This window comes from Abramis brama (assembly GCF_963993115.1).
Source record: "Abramis brama genome assembly, chromosome: 16".
Lineage (NCBI taxonomy): Eukaryota > Metazoa > Chordata > Actinopteri > Cypriniformes > Leuciscidae > Abramis > Abramis brama.
The window spans coordinates 17,237,150-17,259,759 of record NC_139978.1 but is presented as its reverse complement, the minus strand read 5'-3'; the positions used below and the strand labels follow the sequence as shown (position 1 = coordinate 17,259,759).

The following is a 22,610-nucleotide window of genomic DNA, read 5'->3' as shown; positions in this document are numbered from 1 at the left end:
TATTCCATGTAAATAATCAGATCAGATTGGCATAAATATATATTTCATCTGATCAAATCTGACTAGAAATCATTCTTTCAACATTATTCCTGAGTTCATTTCAGTCATTTGGCCTCTCCCTCGAGGCGAAAGAGCAGTGGAACATCAAGCGTTTGAGGCGATGTGAAAAAACGACTGACTCATGATTATGAATGCCAATTCAGAGATTTCTTTTTTCTTTTTCCGCTGGCTCTCTGAAGGTTATCCTGACACACATCCATTGTAAATGTCAACATGCAAATCCGTAGACTCACACACAAGAGATTAGCACCACAGGGCAAAGATATGAGGTGGCTGTGTGTCAGAGAATCATCCTGTGAGATCACCGCCATATTGTTATACTTTAGAAAAGCGGAATCACATGTAATGAGCAGGCAAAGCTACGGATGCTTACAGTGAAAACCGCCGATTACACAAGGGCTTGAATAAAGGAGCTGCCCACACAAACAATATGCCCCTAGCGGGTCAACATCATTTACACAGAGGTATGGAAATGATACTCTGTTGACATATAAGACTCCTCGGGAAGATTGTGTGTGAAAGGTTGATTAATTCTGGAGTGTCACGGATGCGTAACTGTCGGTGCCTGATGGCCGTGGGTGGCTGAGCTGCAGAGAAAAGGATTCAGATCATTAGAGAAACCACAGGTCATTTACTGAGCCAACAGTGTGATCTCTCTGACACTATTCTTCAATGTTAAAACACTGTATCCACAGCTTGTCTCTCCACGGGCTTCAAATAGCCCAGATGTGGAGGGCCTGGAGAGACCGCTCAGGGGGTACAACACATTAGTGTCTGCAAGAGCCATTTGCGAAAGTGTGCATGTGTTTTCTGGAAGTGCAGTCATATTTCAGTTGGATGACAGAACCTCTGATATTTTGTTTGGCCATCTATCATTATGCAGACCAAGGTTTGTGGTCTAAATAAGTTAGTCACAAATAGACGTATTTGGGAATTTTAGACAGTTTTGGTTCCCATTTTAGTTTGTGTCCATTCAATGAAAATCAATGGGAAACGAAACTGTTTGGTTACCAACATTATTTAGAACATCTTCCTTTATGTTCCACAGAAGAAACACAGGGTGAGTAAATGATGACATCATTTTCATTTTTTGGGTGGATTATACCATTAAATCTCACACAATAGACATACAGTGGGGGGAATGATCATTTGATCCCTTGCTGATTTTGTAAGTTTGCCCACTTACAAAGAAATGAAGGGTCTATCATTTTTATGGTAGGTTTATTTTAATGGATAGTGACAGAATATCAACCAAAAACCCAATATATAAAGGTTATAAATTGATTTGCATTTCAGTGAGTGAAATAAGTATTTAATCCCCAAGCAAAACGGGCCTTAGTACTTGTGGATGAACCTTTGTTGGCAAGCACAGAGGTAAGACATTTCTTGTAGCTGGTCACCAGGTTTGCACACATCTCAGGAGAGATTTTGTTCTACTCCTCTTTACAGATACTCTCTAAACCCTTAAGGTTTCTTGGCTGTCGTTTGGCAACTCAATGTTTCGGCTGCCTCCACAGATTTTCAGTAGGATTAAGGTCTGGAGATTGGCTAGGACACTCCATGACCTTAATGTTCTTCTTCTTGAGTCACTCCTTTGTTGCCTTGGAGGTATGTTTTGGGTCATTGTCATGCTGGAAGACCCATCCAGGACCCATCTTCAGTGTTCTGGCTGAAGGAAGGAGGTTCTCGTCCAAGATTTGACAGTACATTTGACCCTGTCCATTGGCCCCTCAATACAGTGAAGTCGTCCTGTACCCTTAGCAGAGAAACAGCCCGAGAGCATAATGTTTCCACCTCCATGCTTGACTGTAGAGATGGTGTTCTTGGGGTCATAGTCAGCATTTCTCTCTCTCCAAACACAGTGAGTTGAGTTGATGCCAAAGAGCTCGATTTTGGTCTCATCTGACCACTTCACTTTCTCCCAAGCCTTCTCTGAATCATTAGATGTTCATTGGCAAACCTCAGATGGGCTTCTACATGTGCCTTCTTGAGCAGGGGGACCTTGTGGGCGCTGCAGGATTTCAATCCATTGCAGTGTAGTGTGTTACCAATGGTTTGCTTGGTGACTGTGGTCCCAACTGCCATGAGATAATTAACAAGCTCCTCCTGTGTAGTTACCTTTCTCATGATCATTCGTACCCCATGAGGCGAGATCTTGCATGGAGCTACAGACCGAGGGTGATTGATTTTTCATTTTGTATTTCTTCAATTTCCGAATAATCACATCAACAAGTATCCTTCTCTCCAAGCTTCTTGCTGATGATCTTGTAGCCCATTCCAGGCCTTGTGCAGGTCTACAATCTTGTCCCTGATGTTTGACAGCTCTTTGGTATTGCCCATGGTGGTGGAGAGGATGGAATAGAAGATACAGTCTCTGTGGACAGCCAGGTGTCCACTGACATTCTGTGTTCCACATGGCCACATAACCAATCTGTGGGAGGCAGAATTCTTGCTGTCAAAAATGCTAATCAATTTACAACCTTTATATAATTTGTTTTTCTGGATTTTTTGGTTGATATTCTGTCTCTATCCGTTAAAATAAACCTACCATGAAAATTATAGACCCTTCATTTCTTTGTAAGTGGGCGAACTTACAAAATCAGCAGGGGATCAAATAATTATTTCCCCCACTGTATATGCAAAAAGTTCAATTGCAGAACCTTCTCAGAGTAATTAGTATTATTTTGATTTTAGACATTAGATGATGGAAGTTTTTTCCTAACAAAATTAAGTTAAAAAAAGAGTAGAGTTTATGCTACCTGAAACTGAGTTTAAGCATTTGATTTATCATTTGAGGAGCCATTTAGAGAAATTATCATGTTAATTTTCTTACAACATTCTTAAAACTATCTATCTATCTATCTATCTATCTATCTATCTATCTATCTATCTATCTATCTATCTATCTATCTATCTATCTATCTATCTATCTATCTATCTATCTATCTATCTATCTATCTATCTATCTATCTATCTATCTATCTATCTATCGTTCGTAATTTACATAGCAGTGGGACCTATTTTAAACGCACTGGCCCTTTAAGAGCTCAGAAGCTGCACTTGACGTCCAGCAGACTATCGCTTTGCAAGCAGCACAGCAGTCAGTCAGTCACACACACACGGACTCAAGTCATCTTTGATCCGCAGAGATTCTCGTTCGGTCACTTCGTGTATTTACAGTCACTGCTGCGAAAAACAACTAGACAAAATGGGCAGGAACTGCTCTTCTCGAATAACTGCCGATTGGAGATAAGAGGGCGCAAACGCGAGTAAAACAGACGGCGGAGAAAGAAAAACAGACGAGGAGCGCGAGAAGGCCGAACCATTGAGGGAGCGCGAGAGCAGCTTAGTTTCTCACACGACAGAAGCGCGGCGCTCAAGTGGATTTGGGGCTCAAAGCAACGAGGACGAAAACACGCCCGTAGCAAGCCGTACATGTGGATTATTCGTGGACATTTCTTCATTTCTTTTCCCTCAGAAACTACATAAATCTCCAGTAGCGACAGACCTTCACATTCCGCGGAGAGGTAAGTTACTACAAGACGTTTTGCCCACGAGTCTGTCAGCAGTTTATCGGTTTTAAGGGCGCCGAGAGTTCTCCGATCCGTTTGACGGAGAAACCGGGTCTGTCGGGGGCTAACGGTCGTTATTCCTTCACTGACCCTCGGCTAGATTGAATGAGCGTCGCTGCGCAAGGCGGAAATCAACCCCTCCATGAAGACTATTCGGCTAGTTAGCATAGCTAGCAGTGTTTATGCTTTAACGTTAGACGGAATGTCGCTAAATTTCACCCGGTGCGTTACGTTATGTTTTCAGCTAGCTCTCTACAATTATATACAATGTTTTTGGCCAAGCACACTGTCACCGTTGAGCGTTTTTTTTTGTTTTGGGCTAACGTTAGTTGAGTTAGCTTCTATGTAACTAGCTAACGTTAGTTCTGTAGTAACGCTGCCGGGTGCAAGCAGAGGATGAAGCGTGTATTTTCAGTCTGTTTTGAATGTGTCTTCGCTGTTAATCAGATTAGATCTGTGTTATTTAGGATTTCTTGTCAACTTCTCATTATTGAACGTGTCTAGGTGCTGCAACATGGTCCTGGTTTAGAAAGAATAGCGCTACACAATGTTGTTTCTTATAGAGCTTCGAACAAAATCGTTTTGTTAATTGACTGCTCTACTGATTTAGTAAAATAATTTTGGGTTAGATTGACAGATCTTATGAAATATACATAAGAAATAAGTGTGTGTGTGTATATGTATGTATATATGTATATATATACATGCATGCATATATATATATATATATATATATATATATATATATATATATATATATATAGCGCCTATCAAATGTTTATCCCCCACTATACAGATAACAGGGCTAAAGAGCATTAGTGCATGGGAATAGCCTTCACAGACTTCAACAATATGTGGTTTGTGAGCCCATATTTAGAGCTGGAGCTCGTGCAGTGACGTACTGAACTGCGATTATTTGTGTAGCACTTCACAAGTCTCTACACTGCCTCACTGCTCCATTGTTTTCGTGTGAAGCAGAGACGTTTCCTTCATTGTACTGTAAATATCGCTCAGAAAGTGCTGAAGTCTTGCATAAACACGATGGTATATTTTGTGCACCTCCCCGCCCCTTCACAAAGCTCTCGACGAGGCTGCGACTATACTCGCTCGCTTTCCATTTCTCGGATGTTGTTATTAAGGCTCAATAAATCATAGTGGATACCAAATGCTTGTCAACAGCTGTTGATTTGCACATGAAAGGCAGTGGAATGCGAAAAATGAAGGCCACACAGCTTAAGTGTATTAGTGTAATTGGACATGGGCCAGCGGAGGTTTTTTTTCTTTCTCTTGAGCAGCATTCTTTCCCACTGTACATCAGAAGAGAACAAAGCACAGTGTCATAAGTGGACCAGCGAGATGCCTGAACCCAAAACATAACTGGCCTCAGACAACCTCTTTGCTCTGCAGGGCCGCCAGGACTCATGGCCAGAAAACAACAGATTTGTTTTGGACTCGCATCAGCTCCAGTTCCACCCTCTGTGTTGAGTTTTGAGTAATGATATTCTTTCTCCCTCTCTTCTCTGCTCCATTCAGATTAGTGATAAGCACTGCAAATAAACGAGTTTGTCTTTAAGCATTGTCTGGTGAAATGTGGAGCTAGTTTACCACTTTATCTCTGTCCGTTTTCAAAATGCTTTGCATAAACTCTAATACATGGTGCACAGCAGTTTTGCAGCTGCAAGCTTTATTACAGCAGGCCTTTTCGTTAATTTATGTCAGATGCCTTGTTTCTCCTTGTATGAACTGCGGAACATGCTCAAGTAGTATTCAGGGACAAGATAAGGAGTTGATAGCATATGAAGTGTTTATCCTTGACCATTCTTCATTTTGATAAATGAGCAGCTAGACTGGTGCATCGAAGGAAATTAACTATATGCAGAATGCTTTCTTTGTAAGCAGACTTCTTGGCTTCCCATCATGCTGTCACTCTTTGTATTGACTGTGGTGGACCACTTTGCTGAGTTGGCTGTGTTGTAATGGGTGGGTTTTGTCCCATTGCAGTGCTGCCTCTAAGGCTCCAGAAGATCTGCTCCTGCAATCACTGTGCAAATGTTATTGTTTCATTGTGGAAGAGAGCTTTGTTTTGTGTTATTCATTAGAGGTGTTCATCATCATCAGCCATGTAGACTATATTTACACATTATTAATGTTTATATATTAAACTAATGTTCAAATGTTTGAGCTCATTAATGTTTTTTTTAATTTTGAAAAATCTCTTATGCTCACTAAAGCCCAAATTATATTTCCGGCGTCATGTTGTAGTTAATTAGCATAAGTTTGTTGCTTTAAAGAGCACTTTACTATAATTATCTTTTAAATACTGTTTACAGGTGTTTCTGGTCAGCGAAAAGCCCTGTTAGAAGACAGGCTAAAAGCATTCTCCTTTCACCCACCTTTGTGTTGAGCTCTGTTGCCTGCTATCAGCATCAGTTGTGTCATATCAGGCACAGTTAGATAAGACAGAATTGCTGGAGTTCCCCCAGTGGTGGAGTGCTATCAGCATGACGTAACCACTAGTGTGCTGTGTGTGTAATGTTGACACTGCTGTGTTTGTTAGCTCAGTGAGGCAATAGTACCCCGTATCTGCTGTTGATGGCACCATATCTGGAGAGACGTTTATGCAGATCAGTCATGTATAGGTCCAAAATATTTGTCTATTTCCTTTTGACATGCATTGAGTGAGATAAAGTCATTGTTCTGCTATTTGGAGTCATAAAAAAATAAAAATAAAAAAAAGGCTTGTTTTTGTTATAGTTTTAGTGTGAGTGTTGAAGGGTGAAATGGACAATCTCTATATATTGGAGCAAAACTACATGGTAATAAAGCTGTAAAGTCAAGTTTGTTTGCTTTTAGACAAAATGCACTATTGCAGAATGTTACTTAATCTTAATGTATGACTTGATTCGATCAGAATTGAGCCTGACTGATCCCATTAGCTAAGGCAGAGTCTTGGACTAACTCCCATGGCATCTGTCCTGCACTAGTGGTGGTCAGTGAGTGTTGTAAACATGTGCCCATGGCCAAGTGTTTGATTGCTAAAAAAAGGCCAGAGTAAATAGGCTGCAAATACCATTAAGACTATTTGACTAATGGCTACATGCCAAAGGTCGTGGAGCCTTTGTTTTTACTGCAAGGGATGTGCATGTTGGCGTTGTCGGTAGTGGGTGGGTGGTGTTTTGAATCATTTGAATGCATTATAAGAAGGTCATTTGATCTCAAGTGTCTGGTGGAGTGTGGAGTGGATAGCACAGAGGCCTTCTGGGTGTTTTAGAAGAAGTCCTTGATCTGACATCAATTTTGTATGTGGTCAGAATGGAGTACCAGTGCTGAGTGCCCCATTAAAGTTCAGCAAATGCACTGTCTGGAGGTCCTAATACTCCCCGCAGCCCTTCACAGGGATTGGGCAAACAGACACTACTCACCTCTCCTCTATTCTCAGACGCCTCCCGTTTTATCTCTACAATCAGTTCCTCTTTCTTTGTTACACAATGGTGACTTGCTACACAGCTTAAAATAACAGCAAAGTCTTTCAGATTTTTACTGCTGATTTTGACCTGCATATACTTGAATATAAGCAAATGTATGCATGCCCGTTCTGTCGATATGAGAATTTTATCCAAGCACTGCTGACAGGTTTACCCTGTTTGATTTGACTGTAGAAGCTGATTATCACATGAACCCATCATATTCACATCAGCACAGCAGCATTTTGTGAGTAGTTCCTGCTAAGCAAAAGAGAGCTATTACAACTTCCTTTTTACCTACAGCTTTATTTGTTTGTTCTGTGTGTATGAATAGTGAGCAATCTTGATCAGAATGCATTCTGATCATCTTCTCACCTCAAATGTTTAATGTTTAATCAGTCTGTTTAAAAACAGATTCTCTTAAGAAAGTGAATGTCCGTAGTGCGGCTGTAGTGTACTGATGTATTAAACTAGTCGTGTTTGGGTGCACACTCAGCGTTTGTGCTCTTTGTAAGAGTTCTGTAGTTGTCAGCAGTGGTGTCAAGTGCAAGTGGTCTTGCAGTGGTGGCGGTCTGTGGAGAAAGTCAGTGTTTGTCTACATAACCACATCAATAGCAGCTGCTACTTCTCTGACATTTTTAGTAATCTGGAGAGAAGCCAGCTAGAGGGACTAAAAATGTAGGTGTACGCATTATGCGTTCATGTGACACTGGGTGTCAAGTACAGCATGTATTCAGATAGTGATTGTGGTGTCGAGTGCTGGGGATAGACTGTATTGAGTGATAGAATGTATTTGTGTGTTCTACTGAGCCACATGAGCCCTTTGCGTTCCTGACATTGAGTTGACTGCAGGCACAGTATGAATGCAGGCTCTTGTTTTTGTAGAGCAACCGAATTGTTTATTAAATTGAATGAGCATTTCTCTGTCGTTGAAGGTTCTGCTGTCGTTTGATGTTGAAACTCGTTTTTGAATATTGCAGTATTATAAATTGTGTATCTGTGCATATCTTTTTTTTTTTTTAAATTCATACACCCTCATAATCTTTAATCAAAATAACTTCCTCTTGAAGTAACTTCTCTTCTCTGATGACGTGTTCACTGTCGTCAGGGAGGGCGGGACAACCTGTCAAGCATCAATCCAATCAATTCCCAGTGGATAAAATCAAGCCCGGCCATAAATATTTTTTCTTGTTCGAGAAGCTGTTTTACTCAGATATACCCTAGCTCGCCATAGGGAAAAGTATATATCAACTTCAATTTAATGCCGATTTGAAACGAGATGCTTCTTCAGTTTAGTTATTCAGCCTAGTGGACACAGATTATGCAAATAATCTCAAAATTATCCAATTTGGGCATATATATATATATATATATATATATATATATATATGAAGAGTTTGGTTCCAAAACGCGATAAATCCATTTTGATTAATTTGAGTAAAAATGTGTTTTCTTTACCAAGAAAGTGGCAAGATGAAAACCACTATTTTCTGTTTCAAACTTTCGCATAGCATCTGTAGGTTATAATAACATTAAAAATTCAAATCCAGATTTTGATTTTCAAAGATTTATTATAAAAACGGGTAATCTTTCCCCCAAAATGCAATAAATTCATGACACTTTTTTTTCCAAAATGCAATTAATCCATTGAATCAATATGAAAGTTATTTTTCATATTGAAACTGTTGAAAATACACAACAAAGTAAGTTGATCCACATATGACAGCCTCTGAACTCGGTCAATATCTTATAATACAGGCACTAACATTCAATCAGCCATGGCTAGGAAATACCTCCTGAACTTTTTTGACGGCGATCAGCTGTAAAATGTCCTGCTCGGATTTCGTTGACTGAGTAAAACAATTGAAAGTTTTTAAAAAGATCCCCTGGGGTCAACGTGTCAGCGTGACAGAAGTTTGATGCTGTCGTGTGAGAACAAGCAACAGTCGGCATTTCTCTTCCTCCCGCGTGCCTCATCTTCTTAATCTCCTCACGTAAATGATTAGATTTTCGATGGCTTACGTTTCTTCCCTACCGCAGAAACCACCACAGGTTCATCAATGCCGTCAAAATTATTAATTTTTTTGTTTGTTTGTTGATCAAAAAGTACAAAGTAGATCAGGAAAACTAGGATGCCGGGTGTATTCAAAGCGCCGCCGTTACTGTTTAGAGTGCGTGGAATGGTGCGCTGTGATTGGTTGAGAGCGGATCTATCGCATTCTGCAGAGAAAGGAGACTGGCGTTTGTCGCGGTTTGGAAAGAAAGGGAGAAAACATGACACAATAACACGGCGGATATCGCATTTTACGTAAAATTTAAAATGGACTTTTCAATACCGACCCTATACAATACAGATTTTTGCAGGAACTAAATTTTTTTAAAAATGGCGTTTATCGCGTTTTGGAACCAAACTCTTCATATATATATATATATATATATATATATATATATATATATATATATATATATTAGTGGTGCACGATATATCGGCCGCCGATATAATATCGGCCGATATGGTCATTTTTTTACACATCGGTATCGTTCCGATGTCAAAATATGTCCGATGTGAACAGGCCGATATTTGACGTGTGAAGTTGAAGATGAAGTTGACGATGCTGACTCGCGATCTTTGCAGTAGTGAACATGCCTGAGAGAAATACACATTTCATACAGATGACATAAGCAGAGAGCAGTCTGTTTTCTTTCGTTTTGAATTGTTCTGTTTAAAAATAGACATTTCAAGCTTTCTATATATGTCTCAGGTCTGTGAGGCAGGTAGGTTTCGTTTCATTTATGAGACGCACTCCAGGTTCACGCGCCGTCGTCTCCGTGTCCTGATTAAATATTTTCTACTATATTTTCTTCTACTTATTTATTAAATCCAGGCAATTGGTTGATGAAACATTGATGAAGCAAAAATCAGACATATAAATTTGAATTGTAAAATACGTAAACATATTGGTATGTTACTGCCTATAATACTAATTATTTGATAATAACAATATTACATTTATGAGAATCATTATTGAGATTATTAGCATTACATAAACTCAAAAGTGAAACATCCAACCATCAGGCACATTACAGTAATACAATGTTAATTTTAATTTTCTTAATTTTCTACTATATTTACTTTAAATTTATTAAATCCAGGCAATTGGTTGATGAAACATTGATCAAAATTAAGATACAATTAATACAAAATGAAATTAAATTTAAATACAGGCTTTGTGCTTTCTGTTTGAGGTCTCTGTGAAAGTTTTAAAGCAGTCTTTTAGTGCCGCTTTCAGAGCGCTCGCGTCCATAACGGAGAACTGTCCCGTCCGTAACATTGTTAACGCAGTCCAGTGCGACTTATGTTTTTTTCCTCTTCATGACACATTTTTGACTGATCGTTTTTTGACTCGTAGATATTTGAATATATTGCTTGATATTTGATACCCGTTCGAATTAGATTTTTCTCAAAAGTGACAGCACGTGTGATTTGTGGATTACTGATAAGCGCGAGTGGAGAAACAGGCGTTTATTTATTCATTCTCAGTGTTGAGAAACGTAGCCTTCATGTGTTACGTTATTGTGTTAATAATAACTAAAGTAGCCTACCTAATTATGTTACATATTTATTTTGTATGAAAACTAGCGCGTTCGTTACTTATGGATTAAAAAGTAGGCTACCGTTGTATCAGTGCTGCGCGAGTGCTCTCTCTCTCACAAACACGGACGCACGCACACAGAGAGAGAAGATAATTGTAAAATGAAAAATTGACGGGCTAAGTTTAAATTTTGTTCTTGCTTGTTTTGTTTTTTTCTGTCAAAATGTCAGAAAGCATTTTGTATTATCCAAATGTTTTGAAAACGAAAATAGGGAATCAATTTTAACGGTCTCGGAGCGCGTCCAGCTTGTCACGATGCGCGTCACACAGCAACTGCGGGCTCTGACACACACACATAACAGCAGATTATACTTCTGCATAATGTGTCTCTTTTTACAACAAAACTGTGAATTCTGCCGGTATGCAGACAGTCTCATGCATACACAGATTCGGTCTACAATCGCCTATGTAGGCGAAATTTGTTTGACATTTCTAATTGTGTAAACAGCCATGTTGAAGCCTGCAGTAATGTTTTTCATTGATGTTATGGCAGTCCACTCTGCTTATTGTTTTTCGAGAATGTTGCACTCCTGTTTGTCATTGTGCACGAAACTTCACGCCAATAAATCATCAGGAATATTGCTGACTTGTGCGCGTCTCAAGCGCCCTCTTAACGTTCGTCCTAATGCCTGTTAGTTGTCCGTGGATTTGCCCATATTTGGCGTTTAAAATGGAAACGTCTTTAGACATGGAAAATCGATTTTACAATCGATTCAATGAACACTTGTGTCTCAAAAATCGAACAGGATTTTTTCACAAAAGTGACAGCCCTAATATATATATATATAATATATGTAAGGGATAATGTAGCCTGAAGGGGTTGTAGTCGCTATATCAACCGCCTCGCTTTACATTATCCTGCTTATTACATGGCTACTTACCAAATAAATCAATAATTTGACACAAAATATTGATTTAAAAAGGAGTTTATTGATTTAAAAACAATTGTATTGCTACAGCTAAAGAAAATAGTCCGTTCTGTCTCTACGGTTAGTTAGAATCCTGCGTCCATAGCAACACTCTGTTTTTCATGGCAACGGTGTGTTATACTTAGCAGCGGTCTGTTATCAAGAAATAAGACCGCATTCTACATTGGAATTCAACCAAGCCATGTAATAAATAAATATATATATATATATATATATATATATATATATATATATATATATATATATATATATATATATATATATATATATATATTAAATGAAAGTTAAATATATATATATATACATATATATTAAATACATTTATATATAAATATTAAATGAATTAATATTTATATATAAATGATGTGTATATATATATATATATATATATATATATATATATATATATATATATATATATATATATATATATATATATTAGAGGTGTAATGGTACACAAAACTGACAGCTCGGTACGTACCTCGGTTTTGATATCACTGTTCGGTATGGTTCGGTACAGCAGGGGGGAGAAAACTAAACATAAAATTGCCTTTTTTTATTAAACAGTGGTTTACTGAACAAATTGTGTCTCCTGTCTTTAAATGAATTCAGTTATAATTAAAAGTTTAAGGATAAATAATTATCTCTGCTAATGCTGTAAAGTATATAGGTAGCCCTTACTTGCTTTAGTATCAGTGCTCGTCTATTTTGTTTTGTTAATTACCTCGTTAGTAAACCAATACATAACAGCAGCACAGTTTGAATCTCCTCCATACTTATTATAAATGTGGCGCTCAAAACTGATTACTGTCAGTCGCAGACTGGGAGGAGCAGTTGTGCGCAGTTTACCTTCCCGGTACTTTAGACCGCGGTGTAAACGCAGAAAGCAACCGGTCTGGGGCAAAAAAAGTTCCTTGGAAAAAAGTTCCTGGAACAAATTGTTCCGGGTAATTTCGGTGGAAACGCGGCTTAAGTGTATTAGTTTGGTGATGTATCTCTCAGGTTTCAGACTGTGCCTTTTGAGCAACTCAGTTATTTTATAGCTTGCATGTGATTTTAACTCTTTAACTGACTAATTCATACAGTGTTTATATTCCCTGTTTTATCATCTCTTTGAGTGGATCTTTTTTCCAGTCTCTGTATCTAATGTCTGTGTTTTGAGTTAAGCTCAGCTGTTCTCTGGATTCTCAGAATGCTCGCGACACCCTTTTGCACTTCGACCTGAATATCAGAGTAGAGTTAAGGCTGTGTGTGGGCCGACTGTCATCTGTCTGATGTGTTTTCTTCATTACCTTACATTATCCTCAGCAGCAGTTGTACGGGTATAGTGTATTGGTGGTGACTCTCTCTGCCTCTGGGTTTTGTACTCACTGGCCCATTATGAAACAAGCAACTGCTCATGAAACAGGATGTGAGGGGTGGACAGATTTTGCGTAGCAGAGCATATAGCAGCTGTGTGTGTGAAAGAGCTGGCGAAATTGACAGATGCGTGTGAAGATGAATAGAAAAAGGCTGCACCTTCCTGCTATCAGCCACTTACTGCTGACCTCAAGGATCTTCTTTCTCCACACAAGTCACTCTCAAATATAAATGCCAGCTTTAGGATTTCTTTGCATAATACGAGATAGGAAATATTGAGTGTGTTGAATTAGCCCAGTGATGTAACATTGTATCCATGTAGCCTACTAAAAGCTTGTTTTCCGCAAGTACAATAATTGAGGAAAACATAAAAAAAAAAAAACAATATTTATGAGTAATATTAATTGTTTTTATTTATGAGTAATATTAACTTTTAATTTCCTGTAAACCTTTGCAAAATACTCCACACAACCACAGGTAACGTTATACATGTCATCGGCCTCTATTGTTGATGAGTACAGCAATACAGCATATTTTATATTGTTTTAACATCTATACACCATTGCCTACATTTAAACTCATATAGGCTAACAAAAATATTAGAAGTTAAAAACTAATTTAAAAAAAAAGTTATTCAAGTGTAATCAACCGGTCTGTTATCCAATTTCCACCGGATCAGCGCTGGTTCTCGTGCCTGAGATGGACACGCGTTCTGCGGGTGAACTTTCGTTTCACTCATATCCGAAAGATGCTGCGACGCGACTGACTCCATAACTTGCCAATAAACAAACAGTGCACAGTTCTGAGGACATTTCCAAATTAATTATATTCATTATCTTTAGGAATAAAGTCGTGAAGGCATCAGGCATTTCAATCAGCGAAAAGACAATGTGACACTTGTTTAGGTGACTCACATTGCGTCCCAGTATGTCGTTTTGCATTAAATAAAATGATTTGCACAGTAATGATTTTATAGATAAAATAAAACATGCACACACCTGAATTTCACATAGGAAATGCACCAATTCTGCGACGCTGAGAAGAAGAGTCTGTTCTGGAGACTGAAGAGAGTTCAAACAGCCCGCGCTCACTCAACCGTTGAGTTGTCTCACTTCAGAGGGTGGGGGAGGGGTGCATTATTTTAATTGAGGAAACTTACTCAATTTCTTAAGAATGTGTTAAATATATTAATAATATTGATTTGAATATTTTTGGGGTTCTTGAAACAGATCATTTTTATTCTCCATTCTCAAATATTTTGATAGAAATTTCACAAATATATTAAGTGTATTATAAATAAATAATTGGTTAGTCAAATAGGCCTAATAAATTCCTTTAGTGGAAAAAAACTTAAATATAACTGTAAATTTGAGACAAAATTAACTGTTGGATTTTGTGTCAATTATTTTGGTACGTTTAACTCAAACAATCAAGTAAATTATATTCAGAGATTTTATTAAGTTAATAAAGTTAATTATTACTGTGATATTTACTAAGTCACTGAATTAATTTTTAGAGTGTAGCTTATGCTGTTCAAATGAACAAAAGCATGGGGGTCAGTTAAAAATCAAGAGAGGTAGGAAAAGTAATCGGTTTGAGATGAAGGATGGCCATGGGCAAGACAGTGGAAATTGCCTGTTGGAAAAATCCCTCTGTCACATCCTATGTCCCATTGTTTTCTTCGCAAGCCTGTAGGATGTCCAGAGTGGCCCATTTAGAGATGTGAGCTGGCCGCAGCTCTGCATTTGGGATTTAAATATGTCTTTACCATCATCCATTTAAATCTCCAAGTGCTTGTTCTTAAGCTGTAATAAATTCTTTAGTCTGTTCTTTACCTGGTGTCTTGTACGAGGGCTGTAGCTTGTGGATTTTGTATGGTAGTTGGTTCCAGTATGAGTTTGCAATGCGTGTGAGTGAGTTTCTGGCAGCATAATAAAGTATTGACTCATGTGGAAGAGTGCCCAAGTTTTACTGGAAGAGAAGCTGTGCTTTCTATCAGTGTCTGTTGATCTAATATGAGCAGCAGTCTACAGTGAGCAGAGGTTGACTGATTTATCTATGTTAATCAGCACCGACAACAGCTTTCAGATATCTGCCAATATGAACTGATAATAGATGTTATTTTCCCCTCAATATAACACGTGACTGCATTCTGCACAGAGCCATTCACTCAAAATTAATGTTTTTGGCAGTGATCAACACAGAAAATCCAAGGTATGTATACATGTTGTTGTTAAATTAGTCATAGCTGCTCAAAAGGTACACTCCATCTACAATACATTGTTAGACAAAATCTGACTTGAGTTTTTAGGTCATGCTTGTCAGTCGATGTGATTTGATTATGATTTCTATCCATCTGGTCAGATTGATGCATTTAGCAAGATATGTTTCATTTACCTGTTTGTGAGGAGCAGACTTTTCAAAAAGAAGTGTTTGGTGTAGGGATGTAAACGGTTAATCGATTATCGATTAATTGTCGACAAGAATTTACTCAATTAAATTAATTGTCGGCTAATTGAACATTGCAAACGTGACACGAGATTCTCGCGGGCGGCGAGAGACCCGACACAAACCTGAGGCGGCAAAAAAGAAACCAAACATGAGGCGGTCAAAACGGAGTGGAGTGTGGGAGCATTTTAAATTTGAGGTGAAGGAGGACGAAAAGTGCCACCATTGCGCATATGCTTCAGTTATTGTGTGTGAGAGAGATCTCAGGACTGGTGGGAGCATACTGGCTTTAAATATTGGCTTTAACGAGGAGCAGTGGGTCCGAAATTTTGTTGTGTACAACAATATGTTGTCAACGTTTGTCCACATTCCTCTCCTACGACGACACAACGTTTCGTCGGGTCATCCGTCTCTTTGCAGATGCGCGTGGGTTTCTCTCGTCATTAAACCGCGGAGACGTTGCCTAATGCCTCAGAAAATCCGACCTGCCTGTTTACATGACAGTCACATTGGCACATATCCGATTTATTTCCACATATGAATGAGGCCTGAAACCGATCTCGATATATCCGAATGCATGCGTTTTTTTCCTGTTTACACTGTCATAGAACACATCGGATCTGTGTCACATGTGAGCAAAAAATTTCACTGACAGTGTAAACGAGGGACGCCCTCTAATTTTACTGTCACCTTCCTCTGGGATGATTTAAGTTGTGTTCAGTTCTATATTTGAAGTTTCCAGGTCTAGTAATCTTACTGTTACCTTTCTCAGACCAAGGGGGATTATAAGTGCTGCTGCTGCTAATGTTTCAAGTTTTTCATTCAAGTAGTTTACCAGATAGATTATTATTTGTAGGCTTAATATTGTAGGCTAAGCCTACCCATGTAGATTTTTATTTAAAATGTATTTTATGTTGCTTAATGTTTCACATGCAACAGGTGAGCCAGTGCACAATTATTTTTTATGTATTTTAATTTTCTGTAGATAATTTATTTTGTTAAACTACATAAATGCCATTATCTGTACCGTATCCCAACTGTTACAATAAAACATCAATTGAGCAATATAACATGCATTTTTATTCAGTAGCCTATAAGCAATATTTTGCTTTTTATATTAAAGTCACTATTGATACCGTGAGAAATTTACATTCTCAGTAAAATAGCCGCTTATCAGTTAATCGTTAATCGATCGATAAGGTCAATCAATTAATGATTAATGAATTAATCGATAATTTGCATCCCTAGTTTGGTGTATTTCAAGCTAAATAGTGTAACATTTTCTTTTTGGGTTGCACAAAAAGCTGCACATTTCACATAGACTCCTTCAGCTTCTAGATATAGCCTAGTGTTAATTTTGTTAACGAAACCTTGACGAACGATGTTCGTTGACAAGCTTTTTTCCCATGACTAAGACGAGACGACAATAAGGACTCATTTATACGATAACTGTGACTATGTCAACATGCAATATCGTTGACGAAAAAGACAAGACTAAAATGTAGGCCTAGTTAAATTTTTTTAACTTTACCTCTATTTTTGTCCGGACAAACATTACAAACATTACAAATAGACAAAATATTACAGACTGATGTACAAGCCTCTACTTTGAGCTGTCATGTTTGTTTTTTTGTTAAAAGGAGTAATCTTTGTAATCTGGCAAACATGTGCATGCACTGACAAACAAGATGGCTGGAGTTCAGCGATCTCCATTGAGATATTCAGTCTGTGTTTTATCATCAGCCACTTGCGCTGTTCACTGCGACTAAATCTGCGATCAAACCTTCTCCGTGATGAACCGCAATAAATCCAAACATGGATTTTGACTGTTGTTTACAATTGTGGTTGTGGATTAGCCTAAATGTTCTTATATGCAACAAAAGTCTTTTTTTTGCTGTTGTTTTAATAGAAAACCATTAATGTAATTTGGAATTATTGGAATTACTCATAGAAATTTCACTGTTTTGATGTTTGATAGAAGTTTTTTTTTCTTCTTTTTTTTTAAACGGTTTTCATAATGTAGACAGTGTTAAAGGGGTGGTATAATGCCCTTTTAACAAGATGTAAAATAAGTCTCTGATGTCCCCAGAGTGTGTATGTGAAGTTTTAGCTCAAAATACCCCACAGATATTTTTATATAGCATGTAAAAAATGTAAATGTAAATGTTAAAGGTCCCCTATTATGCAAAATTCACTTTTGCATGCTGTTTGGACATAAATGTGTGTTGGCAGTGTGTGTACACAACCAGCCAATAGTGATAAAAATCCACTCCTTTTTTATTAATCCCCATAAATCATCAGCAGTGTCTCCCAACGACCTGTTTTCAGAATGCTGTTTTAGTGACGTCACTAAGCACAGGCCCCGCCCACGAGTGTTGACAGACACTGCCGTTCTAACATAGACCCGCCCTGATCGAGTTCACAGCTGCTGCACTAATGAGAATGTCTCCCAAGAGTTGTTGGTTTTGTGTGGCTGGATGTATTAATCCACATAGCTCTCTCTATTTACTCCAGAAATCTGAGGCAGCCAAGACGAGGTGGAATTATTTTGTTTTTAAAGAAAATGCTTCCCGAGTCAACTCTACCGAAATTCGTTTATGTACTTGCGCACTTCTTATAACTTCCTGTGTTTACTCAGCTCTTACGGTGATTTTCTGAAGTAAAACTGACGCTTCATCTTTTGTGTGATGTACAATAAACTTTATTAAACTCATCAGTATATGTTTGATCAAAATTTCGGACCTGGTCCGAAACAGCAGACTTGTAGGCTATTAATAATGGATACATACAAGCAGATGACAAATATGTTATAACCGTAATTAAACTGCTAAACTATACCTGTTCCATCTCTATACAGCACTCTGACTCTGTAGGCATTATTGTCCGACTCAAAATGAACACCGTTACTGAGAGTTTCTGATATTATCATCATTCCGTGAGATGAAATTGTCCTGAGAGACTGAGCGCGAGCTCGTGAAGCTCCGCCCCCTGGGTCGTCCAGCAGCAGCTTATTTGCATTTAAAGGGCACACACTAAAACAGCGCGTTTTTCTGAGCCCCAAAAAATGACAATTTAAACATGCTGTAAAAAATGATCTTTTGGGTATTTTGAGCTGAAACTTCACATACACACTCTGGGGACATCAGAGACTTATTTTACATCTTGTGAAAAGGGGCATAATACGGGACCTTTAAAGTTGTCACTTTTTGAGGGTGAGCAAAAATGCACTGTTTTGCGGTCTTCAGATTATTAAGTTAACCCACTGGGCCCTATAAGGATATTTTGGGGCCCTGAAGAAGTTTTGACATGCCCTGACATTTGACAATGGCTAAAGTCTAAACTGTATTCAGCACAAACAGAGATACAGTAATATGTGAGCAACATGTACATACAAGTTTGTAGTTTTGAGAAAATAATGTTTATGCGTGGTTTTAATTTTTTTTTACAAATTTAAGTCACTGAAATAAGGCCATATAACACATAGTAAACATTTGTTCACAAGGATTTTCAAAACTGGATCTTGTTGCCTAGAGTTTTTTCTTCAAAACAATGTGAAAATCATCCTGATCACTTCATACAAAACAATATAGTCATTTAACTTTTGTAAGACACTAATTGTCAGAATGGCTGATATGCAGGGAGGGCGTGAAACATCATGAATAATGCTGTGATTCGCACCTGAAGAGACAAATACCCTCCCCTGGGAATATCAATGAATGTGAGGAGACTTAATGATTGAATACTTGTTTTGGCTTATTCACAAAATCAAGTTTAAGTTGAAAGTAAGTTGACTATACATTTTGTTTACACAAAGACTTTACTTAAAAACTTTAGACCTACACTATCGTTCAAAAGTTTTAGATCTGTCCTTTTTTTATTTTTTATTTTTTTATTTTTTTTAAAGAAGTCTCTTCTGCTCACCAAGGCTGCATTTATTTGATTCAAAATAAAGCAAAAACTGTTTATTTTTACAATTTAAAATAAATGTTTTCTATTTAAATATATTTTAAAATGCAATTTATTCCTGTGATGGTAATTTTCAGCATCATTACTCCAGTCTACAGTGTCACATGATCCTTCAGAAATCATTCTAATATGATTTGCTGCTCAAGAAACATGTTTGATTATTATCAATGTTGAAAACATTTCAGGATTCTTTGATGAACTGAAAGTTCAAAAGAATATTTATCTGAAATAGAAAGATTTTTAACATTAAACAAATTCTTCTTTACTGTTACTTTTGATCAATATAAGGCATCCTCGTTGAATAAATGTATTAATTTCTTTAAAAAACAACAACTGCAACAAAAAAATAAACTCTTACTGAGCCCAAACTTTTTTGTGAATAATGTTACATTAGATTTCTTTTGAACTTTCTATTCATCAAAGAATCCTGAAAAAAATCATACACAACGGTTTTCAGTAGAAGTCGACCGATGTCACTAGCTTTAAAAATTAAACTTCCCCAGCTAATGAATGCATAAAAGTGGCCAGCTGGATATAAACTAATGCAAATAGATGGTAACAATTGCGACATAAAACATTTGGGTCAGGTTTGCGTGTTTTTTTCACATTGTTTTAACCACTTGAGGTACTAATGTTAGAGTCCTCACAGCCTCGACGGCAAACATACTTCTGTTCTTTCTCTGCTAATGCAGCATCTAGTCAACAAATTAATTACTTTATAATGATATGGCAACATGGACTGGAGTGTTCTGTATTCATACCATTTCGCTGTCAGTGTTTTAGATGCGCATCTGAAATGTCAGCGCTCTCCGTGCAGTGTGTTCTCTCCGTGCTGCGGTAAACAACACGAGTCGCCAGTGATAGTTTTATTTGTCCTCTAGAGGCCACGTTCTGTATAATGCCAGCAGTCTCTTCTCAGCGCTCTGATACTGTGTAATGACAGCACACTCTTCTCAGCCGCTCCAGCAACGGACGCAACCCGGAAAAACTATCGGTGTGGATTTTTACCGATAACGATAGTTCCACCAATCAACTATCGGTACTGATATATTGACAAAACCGATGAATCGGTCGACCTCTAGTTTTTAACATTCATAATAATAAGAAATGTTTCATGAGAAATGTAAATGTAAAACTGAAGACTGGAGTAATAATTAACATCACAGGAATAAATTGCATTTTAAAAATATCCAAATAGAAGTCTGGAAAAATCCAACGAATATAAATAAAAACGTACTCATCTGAAATCCACGGCTAGATCAAGTCGCTATTTAAAATGCAAACGTTCATTGTCGGAGTCCCGCTCTTCTTCTGAGGAAAATGCGATCCGCGAAGCTGAGCTCCTATGTTCAGCCTGAAATGATAGTGTCTGTCAGTTATTATAATACATATGACAAAAACAATTGTCTAAATTTTGTTGCATATTCCTCAAAAGTTCTTGTGATGATATCACTAGTTAGTCTCAGCCTCAGACGTCACGCCCACGGAACGTTGGCTAAACGTCTGATGCATATGGTACACTTAACTGGAAACACTTCAGGAATGTCGAAGTCGTCATCTGATTGGTTGAATTTTATCGGATTTCCGGGGGGCGCGAGTGTCGCGTTTATTTTCGGTCAGCCGGGAAACAAAGCGCAGACGTGTGATTGCGGAAGAAAAACTGTTGTGTTTACATGAGTGACAATGACCATTTATCAAGATCAGCTAAACGCAGGATTCTCAAAAGTACACGTGCACGAACAGATCAATGACTTACTGCTTGTTTTCTTCTCCTTCTTTGATTTTCTATCCTGACTGACTTGTTGCACGCCGGTCTGTTGTTGTGGGGACATTTCCACGCCCGAAACGTGACGCTGAACGAAACGAACTGTAATTGGTTGTTTGACATGTCGGTCAAACGGCCTTATGGGCGGGCCTTGGCCAAAGAAAGCTGCTATGAATTCCAGACCTTCAGCCGTCAGTCTGAAGGTCTGGCTACGCGAGACTAATCACTAGTTGACAACATAGTACTATTTTCAGAAATCATAGGCTATGATATTGCGCAGGTGCACGTGATGCAACGCTGTCAGAGCCGACAGACTCGTCTGTCAGACTCATTTCAGTCCAAAATAATTAGGTCAAAAATGATTTAATATACTGCAAATAGCCTACTAGTTTTTTATGTTTATTTATAATTCATTTAGGCAGACAACAAGGCTACCAAGTACTGCGCTCAGTGCGCAGCTAATTAATTTAACGTTTTTTTTTTTCTAACATCATTTTTAGTCGATTTTTAGTCGAAAATGTCAGGACTAAGATTTTCTTTGGTTGATTACAGCCCTAATGTTAACGAATGAAACCTTAATGTGAAGCATTAACAAAAGCTGATTTTGGTTTATGCCTAAAAGTGGAAATCTTTGCAGAAAATGTGATCAGATAAGCATTAATTTAGCTGACTCCAACAAACACGCATTTGAGCTCACGTTACTGATAAACTGCAAAGAGAGAAGAAGAAATCTTGGTCACCGTGTTTAGAAACACACATGCACTCAGCAAGCATCAAGCAGAGGAGGTTTAAGAAAAGAAGAGGGGGAGTGGAGAGATTGTGAGTTACCTTCTGCAACCCTGACCCTTGGTTTCATTTCTGCACAAAAGACGGCAGACAAAATCATTTAGAGAATTGAGACTTTCCCAATTCCAAAGGCCCCTCTCCCCAGCCTCTCTCTAATGTCCATTCATAGCTTTACTGTAAACTCTTCATCGGTGACGTCTCTCTCTCCAGACTGTGGAGGATGTGAGCGCTTGGCTCAGGGGGAAATTCCAGACTGCTAAGAAGAGGCTTGCAGGTTATTGATGGTGGAATCTCATTTTCTGCTCGGCCGCTGCTGAAAAATGATTGTTTGAAGCAGCTTTGGCAGACAAAGGGTATCTCTGCCGACAGCCAGCGGGAGTGGGTTTGGAGTGCTAGGAGAGAGACTGCTGGTGTTCCCCTGCTAACTGTGTGCCTTTTATTTTATTTTGGTGAGAGGAAGCGGGTGGAGATGTTTATCAAACGTACACACACACACACACACACACACACACACACACACATACACACACACACACACACACACACACACACACACAGAAGCACACCTGATGCAACTCTCATTCATCTTGTGGGAGGGATTGAGATGT

The 22,610-nt window shown here is 38.2% G+C and overlaps 1 protein-coding gene across 3 annotated transcripts in view; it reads left to right on the top strand.

The window, feature by feature from the left end:
* The first annotated feature begins 3,109 nt into the window (after window positions 1–3,109).
* The window catches only part of ncor2 (nuclear receptor corepressor 2), a 116,994-nt gene continuing 97,493 nt past the window's right edge, over window positions 3,110–22,610 (top strand). For all 3 annotated transcript variants that reach the window (XM_084086870.1, XM_084086869.1, XM_084086868.1), the window contains exon 1: window positions 3,110–3,587. The gene's annotated coding sequence lies outside the window, so the exon portion shown is untranslated. The remainder of the gene's footprint in view (window positions 3,588–22,610) is intronic.